The sequence below is a fragment of the Coregonus lavaretus genome, assembly GCF_964263955.1.
Source record: "Coregonus lavaretus genome assembly, contig: HAP1_SCAFFOLD_325, whole genome shotgun sequence".
NCBI lineage: Eukaryota > Metazoa > Chordata > Actinopteri > Salmoniformes > Salmonidae > Coregonus > Coregonus lavaretus.
In genome coordinates this window covers 246887-261603 of record NW_028157163.1, presented here as the reverse complement: position 1 = coordinate 261603, position 14717 = coordinate 246887, and the positions used below count along the sequence as shown (strand labels likewise).

General features: G+C 46.9%; 1 protein-coding gene across 1 annotated transcript in view; it reads left to right on the top strand.

The window, feature by feature from the left end:
- The window catches only part of LOC311125733 (calcium/calmodulin-dependent protein kinase type II delta 1 chain-like), a gene marked incomplete at both ends in the record, with an annotated part of 279669 nt that overhangs the window by 239048 nt on the left and 25904 nt on the right, over positions 1-14717 (top strand). The window lies entirely within an intron of this gene.

The following is a 14717-nucleotide window of genomic DNA, read 5'->3' as shown; positions in this document are numbered from 1 at the left end:
CCAGCCATTTGTATATGAGCCACTGGTCTATTCCCGTTCAGAGGCAGGCTGCTGTGATATGTTACAAGTGCCATGTAATAACAATACTATAGTGGCTTCGATTTCAAACTCAAGAGTGCACCCTCACCAGCTGTTTGTTTCCCATTTGGAGAGAAATAATGTGAGGATTTCATGTCGGACATTTTGGCGCTCACGCGAAATGACACAAAGTAACAAAGTCGGAGGGAAACAAAGTAGCCTCTCACTCGCTGCCTGTGGGTGGGAACCGGCTTAGGGCTGTCTGTCTGTCTGTCCGTAAAATGCTTTTCAAAGGAGGGGGAAAAGAAACGAGTGATAATATAGGCCGAATAGTTACAAGAATTGTGTTCAGATGAATAATTGACACTATTAGTTGTGTGTCATTAGTTGCCTTGAATGCAGTCCAGAAGAAACATTGCATGCCAACTTACTTTGAAAGTCCCATGTTGCAGTGCTGCTGAGAGACTCATGCAGAGGCCCAAACTTTACAGTGGAGCACGGAGGCCATCTTGTGGTTAAATTTGGGTATTGCACACCATGGTTATTTGCTCTTTAGGCCAGCGTTTCCCAAACGCGGTCCTTGGGTCCCCAAGGGGTGCGCGTTTTGCAAATTGCGCCGATCCGTTGTTTTTTTTATCTATAATAGTCAAACTCCACCAAAACATTTGCTACCATCAGGAAGTACAAAGGCAGGATCGGCGCATGCGTTGCTGTATTCAGCACCGTTGTATGGACAGCGCTTGTGCTGCATCTCCACTCACGACACGGGTAATAGGGGAGGTCCGCGGTGCTGAAATGGACAGGGCCTCTGCCCAGTTGCCAAGGGGTATTTCCCGTTTGGGGGACTTTTGACACGCTATAGGCACAGTTGAGTACACCCCTCATCCAATAGACCCCAGCAACTTCCTTTTGGATCCACGTTTACGGTATAGAGGATGCATTTGGGACATACCTTACGTCTCTGACCTTGTCAATATCAGCATTTCGCTCTACTTACCGTGAAGTGACATCATAATAGTAGTACATTACAGTATACGTTTGCGTAAAATAGTACCATTTAAAGGGAGCATGTCAGGGTCAATTACTGACAAATGAGAACACACTAATCCTCAGGGGTCATTTAGGGGCAAAACGCACCACTTTGTGAAGGTTTTGTTTTGATTGAAGAGCAAGAAAAGTATTCATTGGTTCCACTTCTTTCCCTTCTAAATGCGTTTGCCTAAGGACAGGCAGTATGCACATATCTAAATGTTATTAAAAAATCAGTATTTTTTTGCCACTCAGAACACAGACATTTACCTTAAGGGGAGTTACCCTCGTTTTAGACTTCCCAAGCATACATTTTCATGACAGCGTTCCTAATCTGCAGTAGGCAAAGCAGTTGAAAATCGGTAGGTTAACACCAAACCGTGAGGTGATTATGAATTCAGAGCAGTCGGATTAAGTCATAGTCAAATACATTTGAACAAATGAACAACAATATCACACGGAAAGTGATGTGAGCATTGCATTGTGGAAAGCAATGACTTTACAAGAACACGTATTGCAACGCGAGGCATGTATTTCTAGATTAAACACTGATTCAGTATGATGAACAAGTACATGTATGATTTGGTGTGCTCTACTTGAACACGCGCTTAGAGTTTTGAAACCACTGCCTATATGATGAGCTGTCGTTGTTTGTTTTATTACCACGTACTTATGGAAATTGCACCGGTTGAGAGATGATGGCTCTCTTGTGCCTACGGTGAAGGGTACTTCTGATCCAGCAGGTGGTGCTCAGATCCCTCCCTATATGACTTGAATGATGAGTTGATTTATTCCTTATAGCTCCTAATGATTTTAAGGCCAGTGTTGGCAAACATTACTTGTGCTCCAGCAGGTGGCCATGAAATCCCTCCCTATATGACTTGACTGACCAGTTCTATATCGTGGAGCTCCGCCCCATAGGGGAGCTCTGCTCCTAGTGGTTTACCCTCTGCCCCAAGGCAGCAGCAGCCTGAGACAAAATTATGCACACACCTACAGCCAATAGGAGTACAGGTGTCCCTATAAGAGGGGATGCCTCCCCTCACTCAGCCTCCCTTTTTCTTCAGCGACTGGACTAGACTGAAGAAGCCAAGAAGAGACGAAGAGAAGACTCAGGACGAAGAAAACGCCGTCGATTTTCCAGATCATCGACGTCGTCCTACAATGAGCACACCAAGCTTATCCATAGGGTAAGTATTTAACAAAAGCTCTTTTCAGAGCTCAATGTCGCTGTTCCCCTTGGCGGCTGTCGACCCCACCTACATATGTGTCGTGGGTTGAGGGACACAGCACGCCAGGGACAGCTTCATTAATCCCCCACTAATGCGCCAGCTGCGCCCTCCTTTTTTGAAGGAGAGGAAGCAGCGTTGGGCATTTTCAGGGAGGATATTCCTCTTGAGGATGTGCTATCAGTGTTAGTCTCAGCTTCTGAGGCATCATCTGAAGGCGCTGACTCAGGGGATGACAGGGCTATTGGGGAAGAAATGAATATTCTATTGGAACAATTCATTACACTGACCCAGATGTTTAACACCCCTTTTCCTTCGGGAAATTGTGAGGTCATTACATCCCTGGATGATGACGCCACAGCCTCTCTGTGACTGAATTCTCAGGTCTCATTGAGTGGGCTGCTAAACAGCGGGAGATTAAGCTGCCCCCCCATTCCCTCCAACCCGGAAGTGGATATGAGGAAGGGCGGCCGTTACTCTCGCTACAGCATGGCGTCAGACGGCGGCCTCCAGCAGCAAGGGAGCGGCCAGATAATGGCATGATGACGCGACCGCTATTCGGGACGGCGCTCTGTCTCAGGCTAGCGCCTCAGTCAGTGCAGTTCAGACCAGTGCTGCGTTCACGGAGGGCCGGAATACTAGAGTTACAGGACGTAACCAACGTATCGGCGCCCCCGTTTAACACAGAACGCAATGATACCCACTACTCTGAGTGTAGCTCAGCCCACCAAGAGTGCGCAGCTGAGCAGACTCATGTGACTAGTGATAAAGAGGTATCATGGCGCCACCTTGTGGTACTAGTTAGAGACCGCACTTTGCAGACTCTTAGGAGTACTGTAGTGGATGTTTCTCATGGCAGGCAGCAGTCTCGGCCAGACAATGGCATGATGACGCAATTGCTATCCGGGGAAGGCGCTCTGTCTCAGGTTGACACCTTAGTCAGCGCAGCTCAAACCCGTGCTACGTTCACGGAGGGCCGGAATACTAGAGTTACAGACGTAACCAACGTATTAGGGCCCCCGATTCTCTCAGAACGTGCTGTTATTTCCTCTCCCTTTCGAGGTAGGCCCGCCTTGGGCTGTTCCACCACCTCAGTGCTGGGGAATAGCGGCGGCAAGGGCCATAGAGGAATACAGGTCCTTCCTACTGAATGTACCACAGCTTCGCGCGCGCCCGCTTTCTCTGCATTGCTGGCAGTGGCAGCGAAGCTTCACCCTCTCACGCTGGCTAGAACAGACGTTGCAGAAGGGTTATGCTCTCCAATTCCACCGGACCCCACCCCCGTTCAGGGGAGTGGTGGAGACGGTGATGTAAACGCCCGAAAAAGTGGCCGCTCTGGTATCAGAGATTACGGAACTTTTGGCGAAGGAGGCGGTCACAGTAGTTCCCCGGGAGCAAAGGAACAAAGGGCTATATTCACCCTATTTCCTGGTGCCCAAAAAGACGGGGGGAATGAGGCCGATATTGGATTTAGCATTCTCAACGAGAGCGTAACCAAACGGCCCTTCCGAATGTTTACTACAAAACGTCTACTGGAATGTGTCCAGAAAGGAGATTTTTGTACAAACATAGACCTGAAGGACGCGTACTTTCATGTGCCGGTGCAGCCGCATCACACAACGTTTCTGCGATTCGCCTTTCAAGGGGTGGCGTATAAGGCTATTAGCCTACCGATACGACCTACTGGTTCTCGCCCCGTCAGCAGAGCTGACGTTCATTCACACGACACAGACAGTGATTCATCTCACGCGTCTGGGGTTCGCTGTGAATTGGAAAAAGAGCACGCCCTGGCCCAGTCATCAGATTGTCTACCTGGGGATACAGCTAGACACTAATGATGAGGGCTCTAATCCCACTTAAGATGTTATTTTGAAGACACTGTTGCTCGCTTTGACCACTGATAAACGTGTCAGTGATTGTGGGCTCTTTCGACGAGATCCGACTGCTTGGCCATTTATGGCGATTGAGCAGGACGGTGTTAAGTCTTTACCCGGTATTTATACCTGAGGTTATTAAGAGCTTATATAGATTACAGAACGTAGAGCTGTGGGCCTTCTCTCCCTCTCGCCAGGTTGAGAGGAGAGAGGAACGGCCCTATCGCCTGTGCCCAGTGCTAAGTGGAGCGCAAGGCGGTGATTAGGTCATCGCCTCAGCTGCTTTTTGTGTGTCATGGTGCGGCTGCATCTCGGTAGACCACATTATAAACAGCGTCTGTCTCATTGGCTTTGTAAGACATTGAGACGGTTTATGAGGCGGCAGGGCGGCAATTGCCTTTGGGTAGAAGAGTCCAACCCACTCGTGGAGTAGCGGCTTCTGTTACCTTTTTCAGAGGAACATGTGTAGAGGATAATTGCGCAGCGGCGTCTTGATCGTCACCGTCTCCTTTTATCCATTTCTACCTGTTAGATATGTCTTCTAACTCTCTGGTTCAGTCTGCACTCAGTGTAGCTGATGGAAGGACTGGAACTAAGGAAAAAAGATGCAGGACCAGGGGGCTGGGTTCCCAGATGGCTGGCTTTTTTCTGAGAGAGACATGACTCCTGACTGAGGTTATCGGTACAGTAGAGGTAATGTATTTTGACCTGCCCACCAGTGTATAACTGTGTTGGAGCGGGAAGATGAGGGAAATAGTTTTTGTAACCTTGTATTACATTACTAAACCAATCTTGAAGTAACATTAGAGCAGTATTACTGTCTGAGGGTTCAGTGCAGTGTTTGCTCATGTTTTTGTATATTCCTTTACCCATCAATCATCGGGTTGAAGGTGGTGAATTGCTGAATACACAAGTTATGATAGCACCTTGGGTTATATAACTGTTGTGTCGGTGATGGAGAGGACATCATATTGTTCCCGCTGCCCGCTAGTCTCTGGTTAGCATTAGACTGAGTGAGGCGGATTTACTGATAACACGGTCGAGGGCGACACCTTGTGACGCCTCACTGTAAGATCAGTTGTGTGGGAATATGGAGATACAGACTGTCCGAGGGATCAGAACAGTGTGGTTTTATGTCCTGCTATCTGCCCGCTAGCCTTTGGATTATTCTGTAGGCTGGCTGCGGCGGTTTTTTACTGACGACACGGTGGGGGGCGACACTTTGTGTCGCATCACTGTTGAGCGTCAGTTATTAAAGGAATATTAGAGCGGTAATTGTCTGCTTGTGCAGTTCAGTTGAGCTCAAGTATTACGTTCCTGCCCACTAGTTTTGGGTTTCCTTGAACTAGGGGCGGCGGGTTAATGAAAGCACAGTGTTCAGCGACACTTTGTGTTGCGACACTGTAGTACCAGTAGTTATGGGGATATTAGAGTATTAACTGTCTGCTGTGTTCAGTTCAGTTTTTAGCTCATGTCCTCAATTCTAGAGATGTCTTTTAACTCTCCCGTTCAGTTTGTACTCAGCGTAGCTGATGGGAAGACTTGAACTAAGAGAAAATAATGCAGGACTGTAGGGGCTGGTCTCCATCAGGTCCGCTCCTTTTCTAGGAGAGAGACATATATGGCATGACTCCTGACTGACGTGTTTCAGTACAGTAGTAGGCATGTTATTGATCGGCCCACCAGTGCATAACTGGGTTGGGGCGGAATGATGAGGGAAATAGTGTTTGTAACTTTGTTTACATTACTATTAGACCGGTCATATATATTGACGGAATTGTGACGTCATTTATCTGCTAGTTCAGATTAGTATGGTTCATGTTCTGGACGCTACCCACCAATCTTTGGGCCTCCATAGATTGAGTGTGGTGGGTTACCGTATACACATTGTAGAGTGACACTGTGTGTCACTGCATTAGTGGGCGGTATTGTTGTAACAGGATATCAGTGCAGCGGCGTCGTGGTCGTCACCGTCTCCATTTATATCTCTTGGATAGGTCTTTAACTATTTGGCTCAGTCTGTACTCAGCGTGGCTGAGGGGAGGACTTGAGCTAGGAGAGAGGAATGCAGGACTGAGGAGACAGGTCTCTTTCAGGTCCGTTTCTGATAGAAGGACATATTTTTGGCATGACTCCTGACTGACAGGTTCAGTACAGTAGAGGGCGTGTATTGATCTGCCCACCAGTGATTCACTGGAGTGAGGCGGAATGATGGGTGATAATAGTAGTAACTTGGTTACGATACTATTGGACCGGTCATGATAATTTGACGGAATGTGAAGTCATCTATCTGCTTGTTCAGATTAGTATGAGTCATGTTCTGGACGCTACCCACTAATCTCTGGGGTTCCATTGAGTGAGTGAGGCGGCCTACTGTGTACACAATGTAGAGTGACACTTTGTGTCATTCCATTAGTGGTCGGTAGTATTTTAACAGGATATTGAGGTACCATCTATCTGCTAGTACAGATTAGTATGGCCTATATTCTGGTGATCTGCCCACTAGTCATTGGCGTTGCCATTGGACTAGGTGGGGCGGGTCTTTAACCGATGACGCGGTATATTGTGACGCCTTTATGGTTACAGTGGTTGCAGTCATGCGGGAATTGGTTGCAGCCATTGCTAGGCCTGACCTTTTCATTTTGATGGGAAGTGTTGGGCTCGGCAGGGAGTACATTTTGGAGCGCTACGCTCCGCCTTAAACCACTAGGAGCAGAGCTCCCCTATGGGGCGGAGCTCCACGATATAGAACGATTAGTTACCGGAGTGTAACTCCAGTTCTATGAGTGGAGCGGAGCCCCATAGGACTTAAGGCCCTGCCGACCCTCTCTAGTCTCGCTGAAGATAAATATCTCGGGAGGCTGATTGAGGGGAGGCATCCCCTCTTATAGGGACACCTGTACTCCTATTGGCTGCAGGTGTGTGCATAATTTTGTCTCAGGCTGATACTGCCTTAGGGCAGTGGGTAAACCAATAGGAGCAGAGCTCCCCTTTGGGGCTCCGCTCCACTCATAGAACTGGAGTTACACTCCGGTAACTAATCGTTTGACACCATCCCAGCAGGGTAAAAGACTCCGGGCTGAGACAAAATCATTCCTGGCTGAAGCCCCGAAAAGCCCGGGTCTGGTGACGTCAATGATGTAGACACTTCTCCACCCACATCCGTTCAATGCATCGAATGGTGTTGGAGTCGAGCGAAAAATGTTACCTATAACTATGTGCAATTCATAAGTATTCTAATACAGTGTGTACATCAAACGTATTAAACACGTCTGTAAAACCACAATGAGGACATCGACCTATCAAGTAAGTTTTCATAAATGATTGGATACAGTGCAAGATAAAACGTCGGAGTAATCTGAAGTGGTGGCATTAACTCATGTTCACATTTACAACATAACATGCAACGGGCATTTCATCATTAAGACCTTTCGGGAATAATGTCTGGAGGGTGAAAATCCAAAACCATTCTATTTTGTATTATTTATATCACCTCCCCGGTCTGATATCTTAACTTTCTCTATGCCACAAAATCTAAAAGGTAGAAATGTCATGTTTTTGGTCATTTAAAATGTACTGCGACTGGATAATCCCTGTAATTTCTCTTGATTGAATTTTTCTGTTCACTAAGACGCTGTTTGAGAGAACGAGAGGTTTTACCTCCATGACACAGCCCACATGGATAACATGGGTGGTGGAGCACGTAATAATGTCATTTATTTGGAACCGTTTTTTTCTGTATGTGGGTGGCAGAAATATTCACACTTCATCATATTGTTGCACTGTGCTCAATCTCTGCATTTATAGCTACCATTCGGAAGAGGTCATAAAAAAAATATATATATATATATTTAGTGGCTGGCAGTTGGCACGGACCAATTTGTTGCGTAATTGACCTCTCCTATATACAGTAAGTGGTGAGTTCTTATATTCAGCAGGCAGAGCTGGGTCCGATGATAAAACATGGCAGAGCTGGGTCCGATGATAAAACATGGCAGTGTTTCTTGCTGGTCCGATGATAAAACATGGCAGTGTTTCTTGCTGGTCCGATGATAAAACATGGCAGTGTTTCTTGCTGGTCCGATGATAAAACATGGCAGTGTTTCTTGCTGGTCCGATGATAAAACATGGCAGTGTTTCTTGCTGGTCCGATGATAAAACATGGCAGTGTTTCTTGCTGGTCCGATGATAAAACATGGCAGTGTTTCTTGCTGGTCCGATGATAAAACATGGCAGTGTTTCTTGACAGCATCTCCCACTTTGCGCCAGTTCAGAGTATATGTGGTGGGGAACATTACAGAATGTTCTTTAGCTCTAGTGGGTCTTTTTTTGTAGCAGTTCATCTCGTTTTCCCCAATGCCAAATCAAGAGCTTCATCCACACATTGTGGAGAGTAGCCTCTTCTTAGAAACCTATTGCGCATCTCTGCTGCTTTTTCTAGATAGTCCTCTGTGGAGTGGCATATATACGGCGCAGTCTGAAAAACGGGCTTCCTGGAAGTCCTCTTTTTAACGGCTCAGGGTGGAAGCTGTCCCCCTGTAATAGAGGCTCAGGGTGGAAGCCTGTCCCCCTGTAATAGAGGCTCAGGGTGGAAGCCTGTCCCCCTGTAATAGAGGCTCAGGGTGGAAGCCTGTCCCCCTGTAATAGAGGCTCAGGGTGGAAGCCTGTCCCCCTGTAATAGAGGCTCAGGGTGGAAGCCTGTCCCCCTGTAATAGAGGCTCAGGGTGGAAGCCTGTCCCCCTGTAATAGAGGCTCAGGGTGGAAGCCTGTCCCCCTGTAATAGAGGCTCAGGGTGGAAGCCTGTCCCCCTGTAATAGAGGCTCAGGGTGGAAGCCTGTCCCCCTGTAATAGAGGCTCAGGGTGGAAGCCTGTCCCCCTGTAATAGAGGCTCAGGGTGGAAGCCTGTCCCCCTGTAATAGAGGCTCAGGGTGGAAGCTGTCCCCCTGTAATAGAGGCTCAGGGTGGAAGCCTGTCCCCCTGTAATAGAGGCTCAGGGTGGAAGCCTGTCCCCCTGTAATAGAGGCTCAGGGTGGAAGCTGTCCCCCTGTAATAGAGTATTTATGTCTGTTTATTTTCTGGACACAGTTGGAACAGGGTTCCATTTGATTTCTCAATCCACATGTCGAGGTAATGAACACATTTAGTGTCACATTCAATAGTGAATTGGAGATTGGGGTCAATGTCATTGATTGATGCCATGAAGTCTGACAGCTTTTCTCCCGTTCCTCCCCATAAACAAAAAAATGTAGTCAATATATTGATACCACTTCAGCGTTTTATTCAAAAATTGATTTTCATTTTAATTGTTAACAAAACGTTCTTCAAAATGACACACATAAAGGTTAGCATAACTTACACAAAGATTATTTGATTTCGAATTTTAGGACCCCTTTAGGTATAAAAACAAATATATAAAAAATGTATTTGATCAAAATTGAATTAGTCCTTTACTACTATAGCCCATAGAAACACTTTGAATAACACATTAATAAATGGAAAAAAAGACAGTCAGAAAATAAATCATAAGGAATAAGGTTTGGAAGTCCTATATCTAGTACATATAAGAAAGTTCAGGAAATATGTATATATATATATATATGTATATATATATATTTTTACACATATTTAACCCCTTTTTTGGGTAGGCACAAAACTACCTCCATACTTCCATTCGCTTTTTAAACCTATACCTTCACCAGATGCGATCAGGACACGCAGGTTGAAATACCAAAACGAACTCTGAACCAACTATATTAATTTGGGGACAGGTCGAAAAGCATTAAACATTTATGGCAATTTAGCTAGCTAGCTTGCTGTTGCTAGCTAATTTGTCCTGGGATAGGTCTTGACTCTCCCTGGGTGAGGATCAAAGGCCTCACATCAGCTTGGCAAATGGCCGACCACAACCAGACACTCTTACCCAAAAACTTCCACATCCAACAATGAACATTGGGACAATACATTTCAACATCCAAACATTGGGAATGATGAGAAATGGAATATGGAAAATGAATGACTATTTTGTGAAAAATGGTATAAGGACGTTATAAGGAAAACATTGTGACTTGAAGAGCTTTTACACTGTGGATATCAGGATTACAGCCTTTATGCTGTGTAGAAAATATCAAGGAGGAAGACAATGTTTTCGTGAAGATAGGAATGAGATTTTAGCTTTCTAACAAGATCATAGTGATAATAATACTTTTGCCTCGTAACTAGCCACGCCCGAGGGAGCTCAGAGAGCGTGTCTGTATGACGGAAACGCCCCTCTTTACCAGAGTGCATAAAAGACTGAGATAAGAATGATCAGATCAGACTAGACGGACCTCAAGCTGCAGCTTTTGTCCATATTGGTCCCGACCCTGAAAATCAACACGAGGTGAAGACGACAAAGTTGCCTCCACTAACAATCAACGTTACGGCTGAGTAGCTGTTCTAAGGACTGTATCTAATAAGGGGGATTTAAGTGGGACCATCCTGTTACTCTCTTCAAGCCATCGTCTACTACACTGCTCTCATCACCCCACAGGGGATGTTGTAGCAAATTGTCTTTGTCCTCAGTCAAACACAAAGTATTTCAGAGTTTTTGTAGAATTAAGATAGACTTTATTACACAAGCAATAGAGCCGAGGTGGTCTGCAGAGCATCTGATTGTCCACCTCCCAGCTCTCAGTTTATATAGTAATTTTACATAAATTTTTTATCTTAACCTCTCCCTCTTTGGTTCCACCACCACAGTCTTCAGTTTCCCCTCTTGGCCGCTCCGACCACTTCCTCAGTTTATGATAGTGGCGCAATCTGACTTCTATTCAGTTTGGAAACAATGGTGGTGTGACCAATCAAGCTTTGTCATGCACAAATAACAGCCCTGTCATGTAAAAACAATCATGTTCAGTTTGAACTTTGTTCAACCCTGGCTCACCCTGGCTTGACCTGGAGATGGATTGTGGACAACATGGCAATCAATCTCTCAAACATACCCAACCCTAACCCCTCTGTCCCAGCCCATCACGCTATAATGTAATCAGGAAGACGCTCAAGGAGAGACAAAGGGTTCAGCCTGGTTTCAGTCACTGATAAGAGAAGACAACCGAAGACAGGGCAGATGACCAGAGAACAAACACATAACCCCAGTGAGAGAAACCAATTACGTTCTTGCCTAGCAACAGGGATGTATCAGTGTTTAACCCTAGCTCTGTGTTTGTTGATTAACCATGTCTATCCCATAGTCCACTGAAAAATCCTAATCATATGGTTAAAATCTCAATTTCCTGGCTCTGTTTCACAATTCCCTGAGCTATTTCCAGGCTCTGTTTCAGGCCTCTTCTTGTCATGTTGTGATTAACTATTTAACCATACATTGTTAGCTTGTCGTGATGTAATTAACTATGCTTAGGAGGGGACCTGCAGCTCGCCACCGTGTGCCAGAGGAGAGGTCTGCTGCTCTGCAGGATGTTACCAGGATGGGGGCCAACAACGCAGCACAGGAGGCAATCCGTGTGCGGGAGATCTTCACCTCCTACTTCTTCGAAGGGTGCTGTTCCATGGCAACACCATAGACTACACTATGCACAACCAAAGGCTCGTTCATCCACCTCTGGCCTGCTGGCCCCCCTACCTCTGCGGAAGCACAGTTCCCGCTCCGCCCAGTCAAAACTGTTCGCTGCTCTGGCACCCCAATGGTGGAACAAGCTCCCCCACGACGCCAGGACAGCAGAGTCACTCACCACCTTCCGGAGACACTTGAAACCCCACCTCTTTAAGGAATACCTGGGATAGGATAAAGCAATCCTTCTACGCCCCCCCTTACCCCTCCCCAAAGAAAGAAAGAGAAAAAAAATAAAAAATAAAAAATAATAATACATATTGTAAAGTGGTTATCCCACTGGCTATAAGGTGAATGCACCAATTTGTAAGTCGCTCTGGATAAGAGCGTCTGCTAAATGTCGTAAATGTTTTAAGAGCCATCCACATTGCAATAGGAGTATTCTTCCATTGACTTAGCTTGGTTAACTGCAGTTATTACATTCCCAGTTTCTCTCCTATTGAGTTCTACTTCTCAGGTGAGGATGTCAGTACAAAAACAAAAACAGGCTTTTTTAAGAGTCACCCATATTGAAAACAATTAGACACCCTATAACCCACACCTACACACTCAATCTGATTGATGGATTGTGCAGTAAGCAAGCTCAGGTATAGAACTGTGGCTCCTTCCACCTCCAAAAGGACAGGCCAGAGGACCAACCATGGAGAATAGTAAGACACTCCATTATTTATATAACTACACTGTATTGTTTGTCCTCCTGTGTCTGTGCATGTTTTCCAGTATAAAGTACTCTGCAGCCACTTAGTGTGGACACCAGGTGAGGCCACACACAGAGATTCCTGTTGAACACTGTCTCTTTAACTACCTTATTTTCTCAATAAGTCTCTCTCCTTCACTTCATCCCTCCTCCCTTCTCCCTAAATCCTCTAGGTTATATCAGCTGTGTTGGTGAACCCCTCCCGCATCTGAACTGGCTACACAGAGGGCACAGCATGATCAGAGGTGAGAGGTCACTTGGTCGGGTCAACAGGAAGTATTATTAAAGAGATGCTTTACATTGAAATACAGAGAGATGTAGTAGTCCCAGAGTTAATGATACAAGGTCAGTTTTGCATTTCACCTCCTGATGATTATTTACATTTTAGTCATTTTAGCAGACGCTCTTATCCAGAGCGACTTACAGTTAGTGAGTGCATACATGTTTGTTTGTTTTTATACTGGCCCCCCGTGGGAAACAAACCCACATCCCTGCCGGCCAAACCCTCCCCTACCGTGGACCAATTGTGCGCCGCCCATGGGTCTCCCGGTCGCGGCCGCTGCGACAGTGCCTTAGACCACTGCACCACTCGGGAGACATTATGATGACTGACAGTGTTAGAATAACATGCCATCTCTCTCCATCTATTGCTCCTCTATTCTTACCTCTTTCCCTTTCTGTCTTTGACACTCTTTCTCACACCTCTCTCCCCACCTCCTCTTTCTCACACCTCTCTCCCCACCTCCTCTTTCTCACACCTCTCTCCCCACCCCCTCTTTCTCACACCTCTCTCCCCACCTCCTCTTTCTCACACCTCTCTCCCCACCTCCTCTTTCTCACACCTCTCTCCCCACACTCCTCTTTCTCACACCTCTCTCCCCACCTCCTCTTTCTCACACCTCTCTCCCACCTCCTCTTTCTCACACCTCTCTCCCCACCTCCTCTTTCTTCCTCTGTTTTTATAATGCACACCAGAATGTTTGAGTGGAGGCCCAGGGGGTACAGGGGACTGGTTTCTCCAGAGTGTTTGAGTGGAGGCCCAGGCGGTACAGGGGACTGGTTTCTCCAGAGTGTTTGAGTGGGGGTACAGGGGACTGGTTTCTCCAGAGTGTTTGAGTGGAGGCCCAGGGGGTAAATAGATCATCAGATTACTATATATGATGTGGTTAGCTGATATGTTAAATAGATCATCAGATTACTATACCATATGGTGTGGTTAGCTGATATGTTAAATAGATCATCAGATTTCTATACCATATGGTGTGGTTAGCTGATATGTTATATATCTATCCAGGTGTTGTGAGATCTGGCAGGAGTCTGCAATGTAGTCAGCCTGGAAATGCGGCCATTGACTTAATCACTTCACCAGAAATATTGTGCGTGTTTATGGTTTATCTTGTCAAGGGACAGGGGGACAGACATGTTTCTCCAGAGTGTTTTCGTGGAGGCCCAGGCGGTACAGGGGACTGGTTTCTCCAGAATGTTTGAGTGGAGACCCAGGGGGGTACAGGGGACTGGTTTCTCCAGAGTGTTCGCGTGGAGGCCCAGGCGGTACAGGGGACTGGTTTCTCCAGAGCGTTTTAGTGGAGGCCCAGGCGGTACAGGGGACTGGTTTCTCCAGAGTGTTTGAGTGGAGGCCCAGGCAGTACAGGGGACTGGTTTCTCCAGAGTGTTTGGGTGGAGGCCCAGGGGGTACGGGGGACTGGTTTCTCCAGAGTGTTTGAGTGGAGGTCCAGGCGGTACAGGGGACTGGTTTCTCCAGAGTGTTTGAGTGGAGGCCCAGGGGGTGCAGGGGAGTGGTTTCTCCAGAGTGTTTGAGTGGAGGCCCAGGCGGTACAGGGGACATGGCCAGGGTTTTCTACCTCAGCAGAAGGGGACTTACTCTGGACTGAGGAGGAGGGAGTTGAAGGGACACACACCCAGGGGACAGGTTTCTCCACAGTGGTTGATGGGAGACCCAGGAGACAGGGGACAGTGGACAGGTTTCTCCATAGTGGTTGAGGAGAGACCCAGGAGACAGTGGACAGGTTTCTCCAGAGTGCTTGAGGGTAGACCCAGGGGGACACTGGCTGGGGGACAGGGGGGGACACATCCAGGGGACTTACTCTGTCCTGAAGAGGAGGGATTCCGCCTGGGCTCAGAGGACTGGGTGGAACGACCCTTAGAGCTCCACACATTACCCACCAAGTTCCCAAAACAGAGGACTGGCAGAGAGGGCAGGTGTGTATGTGTGTATGTGGGGGGTCCACATGCATTTCAAATGT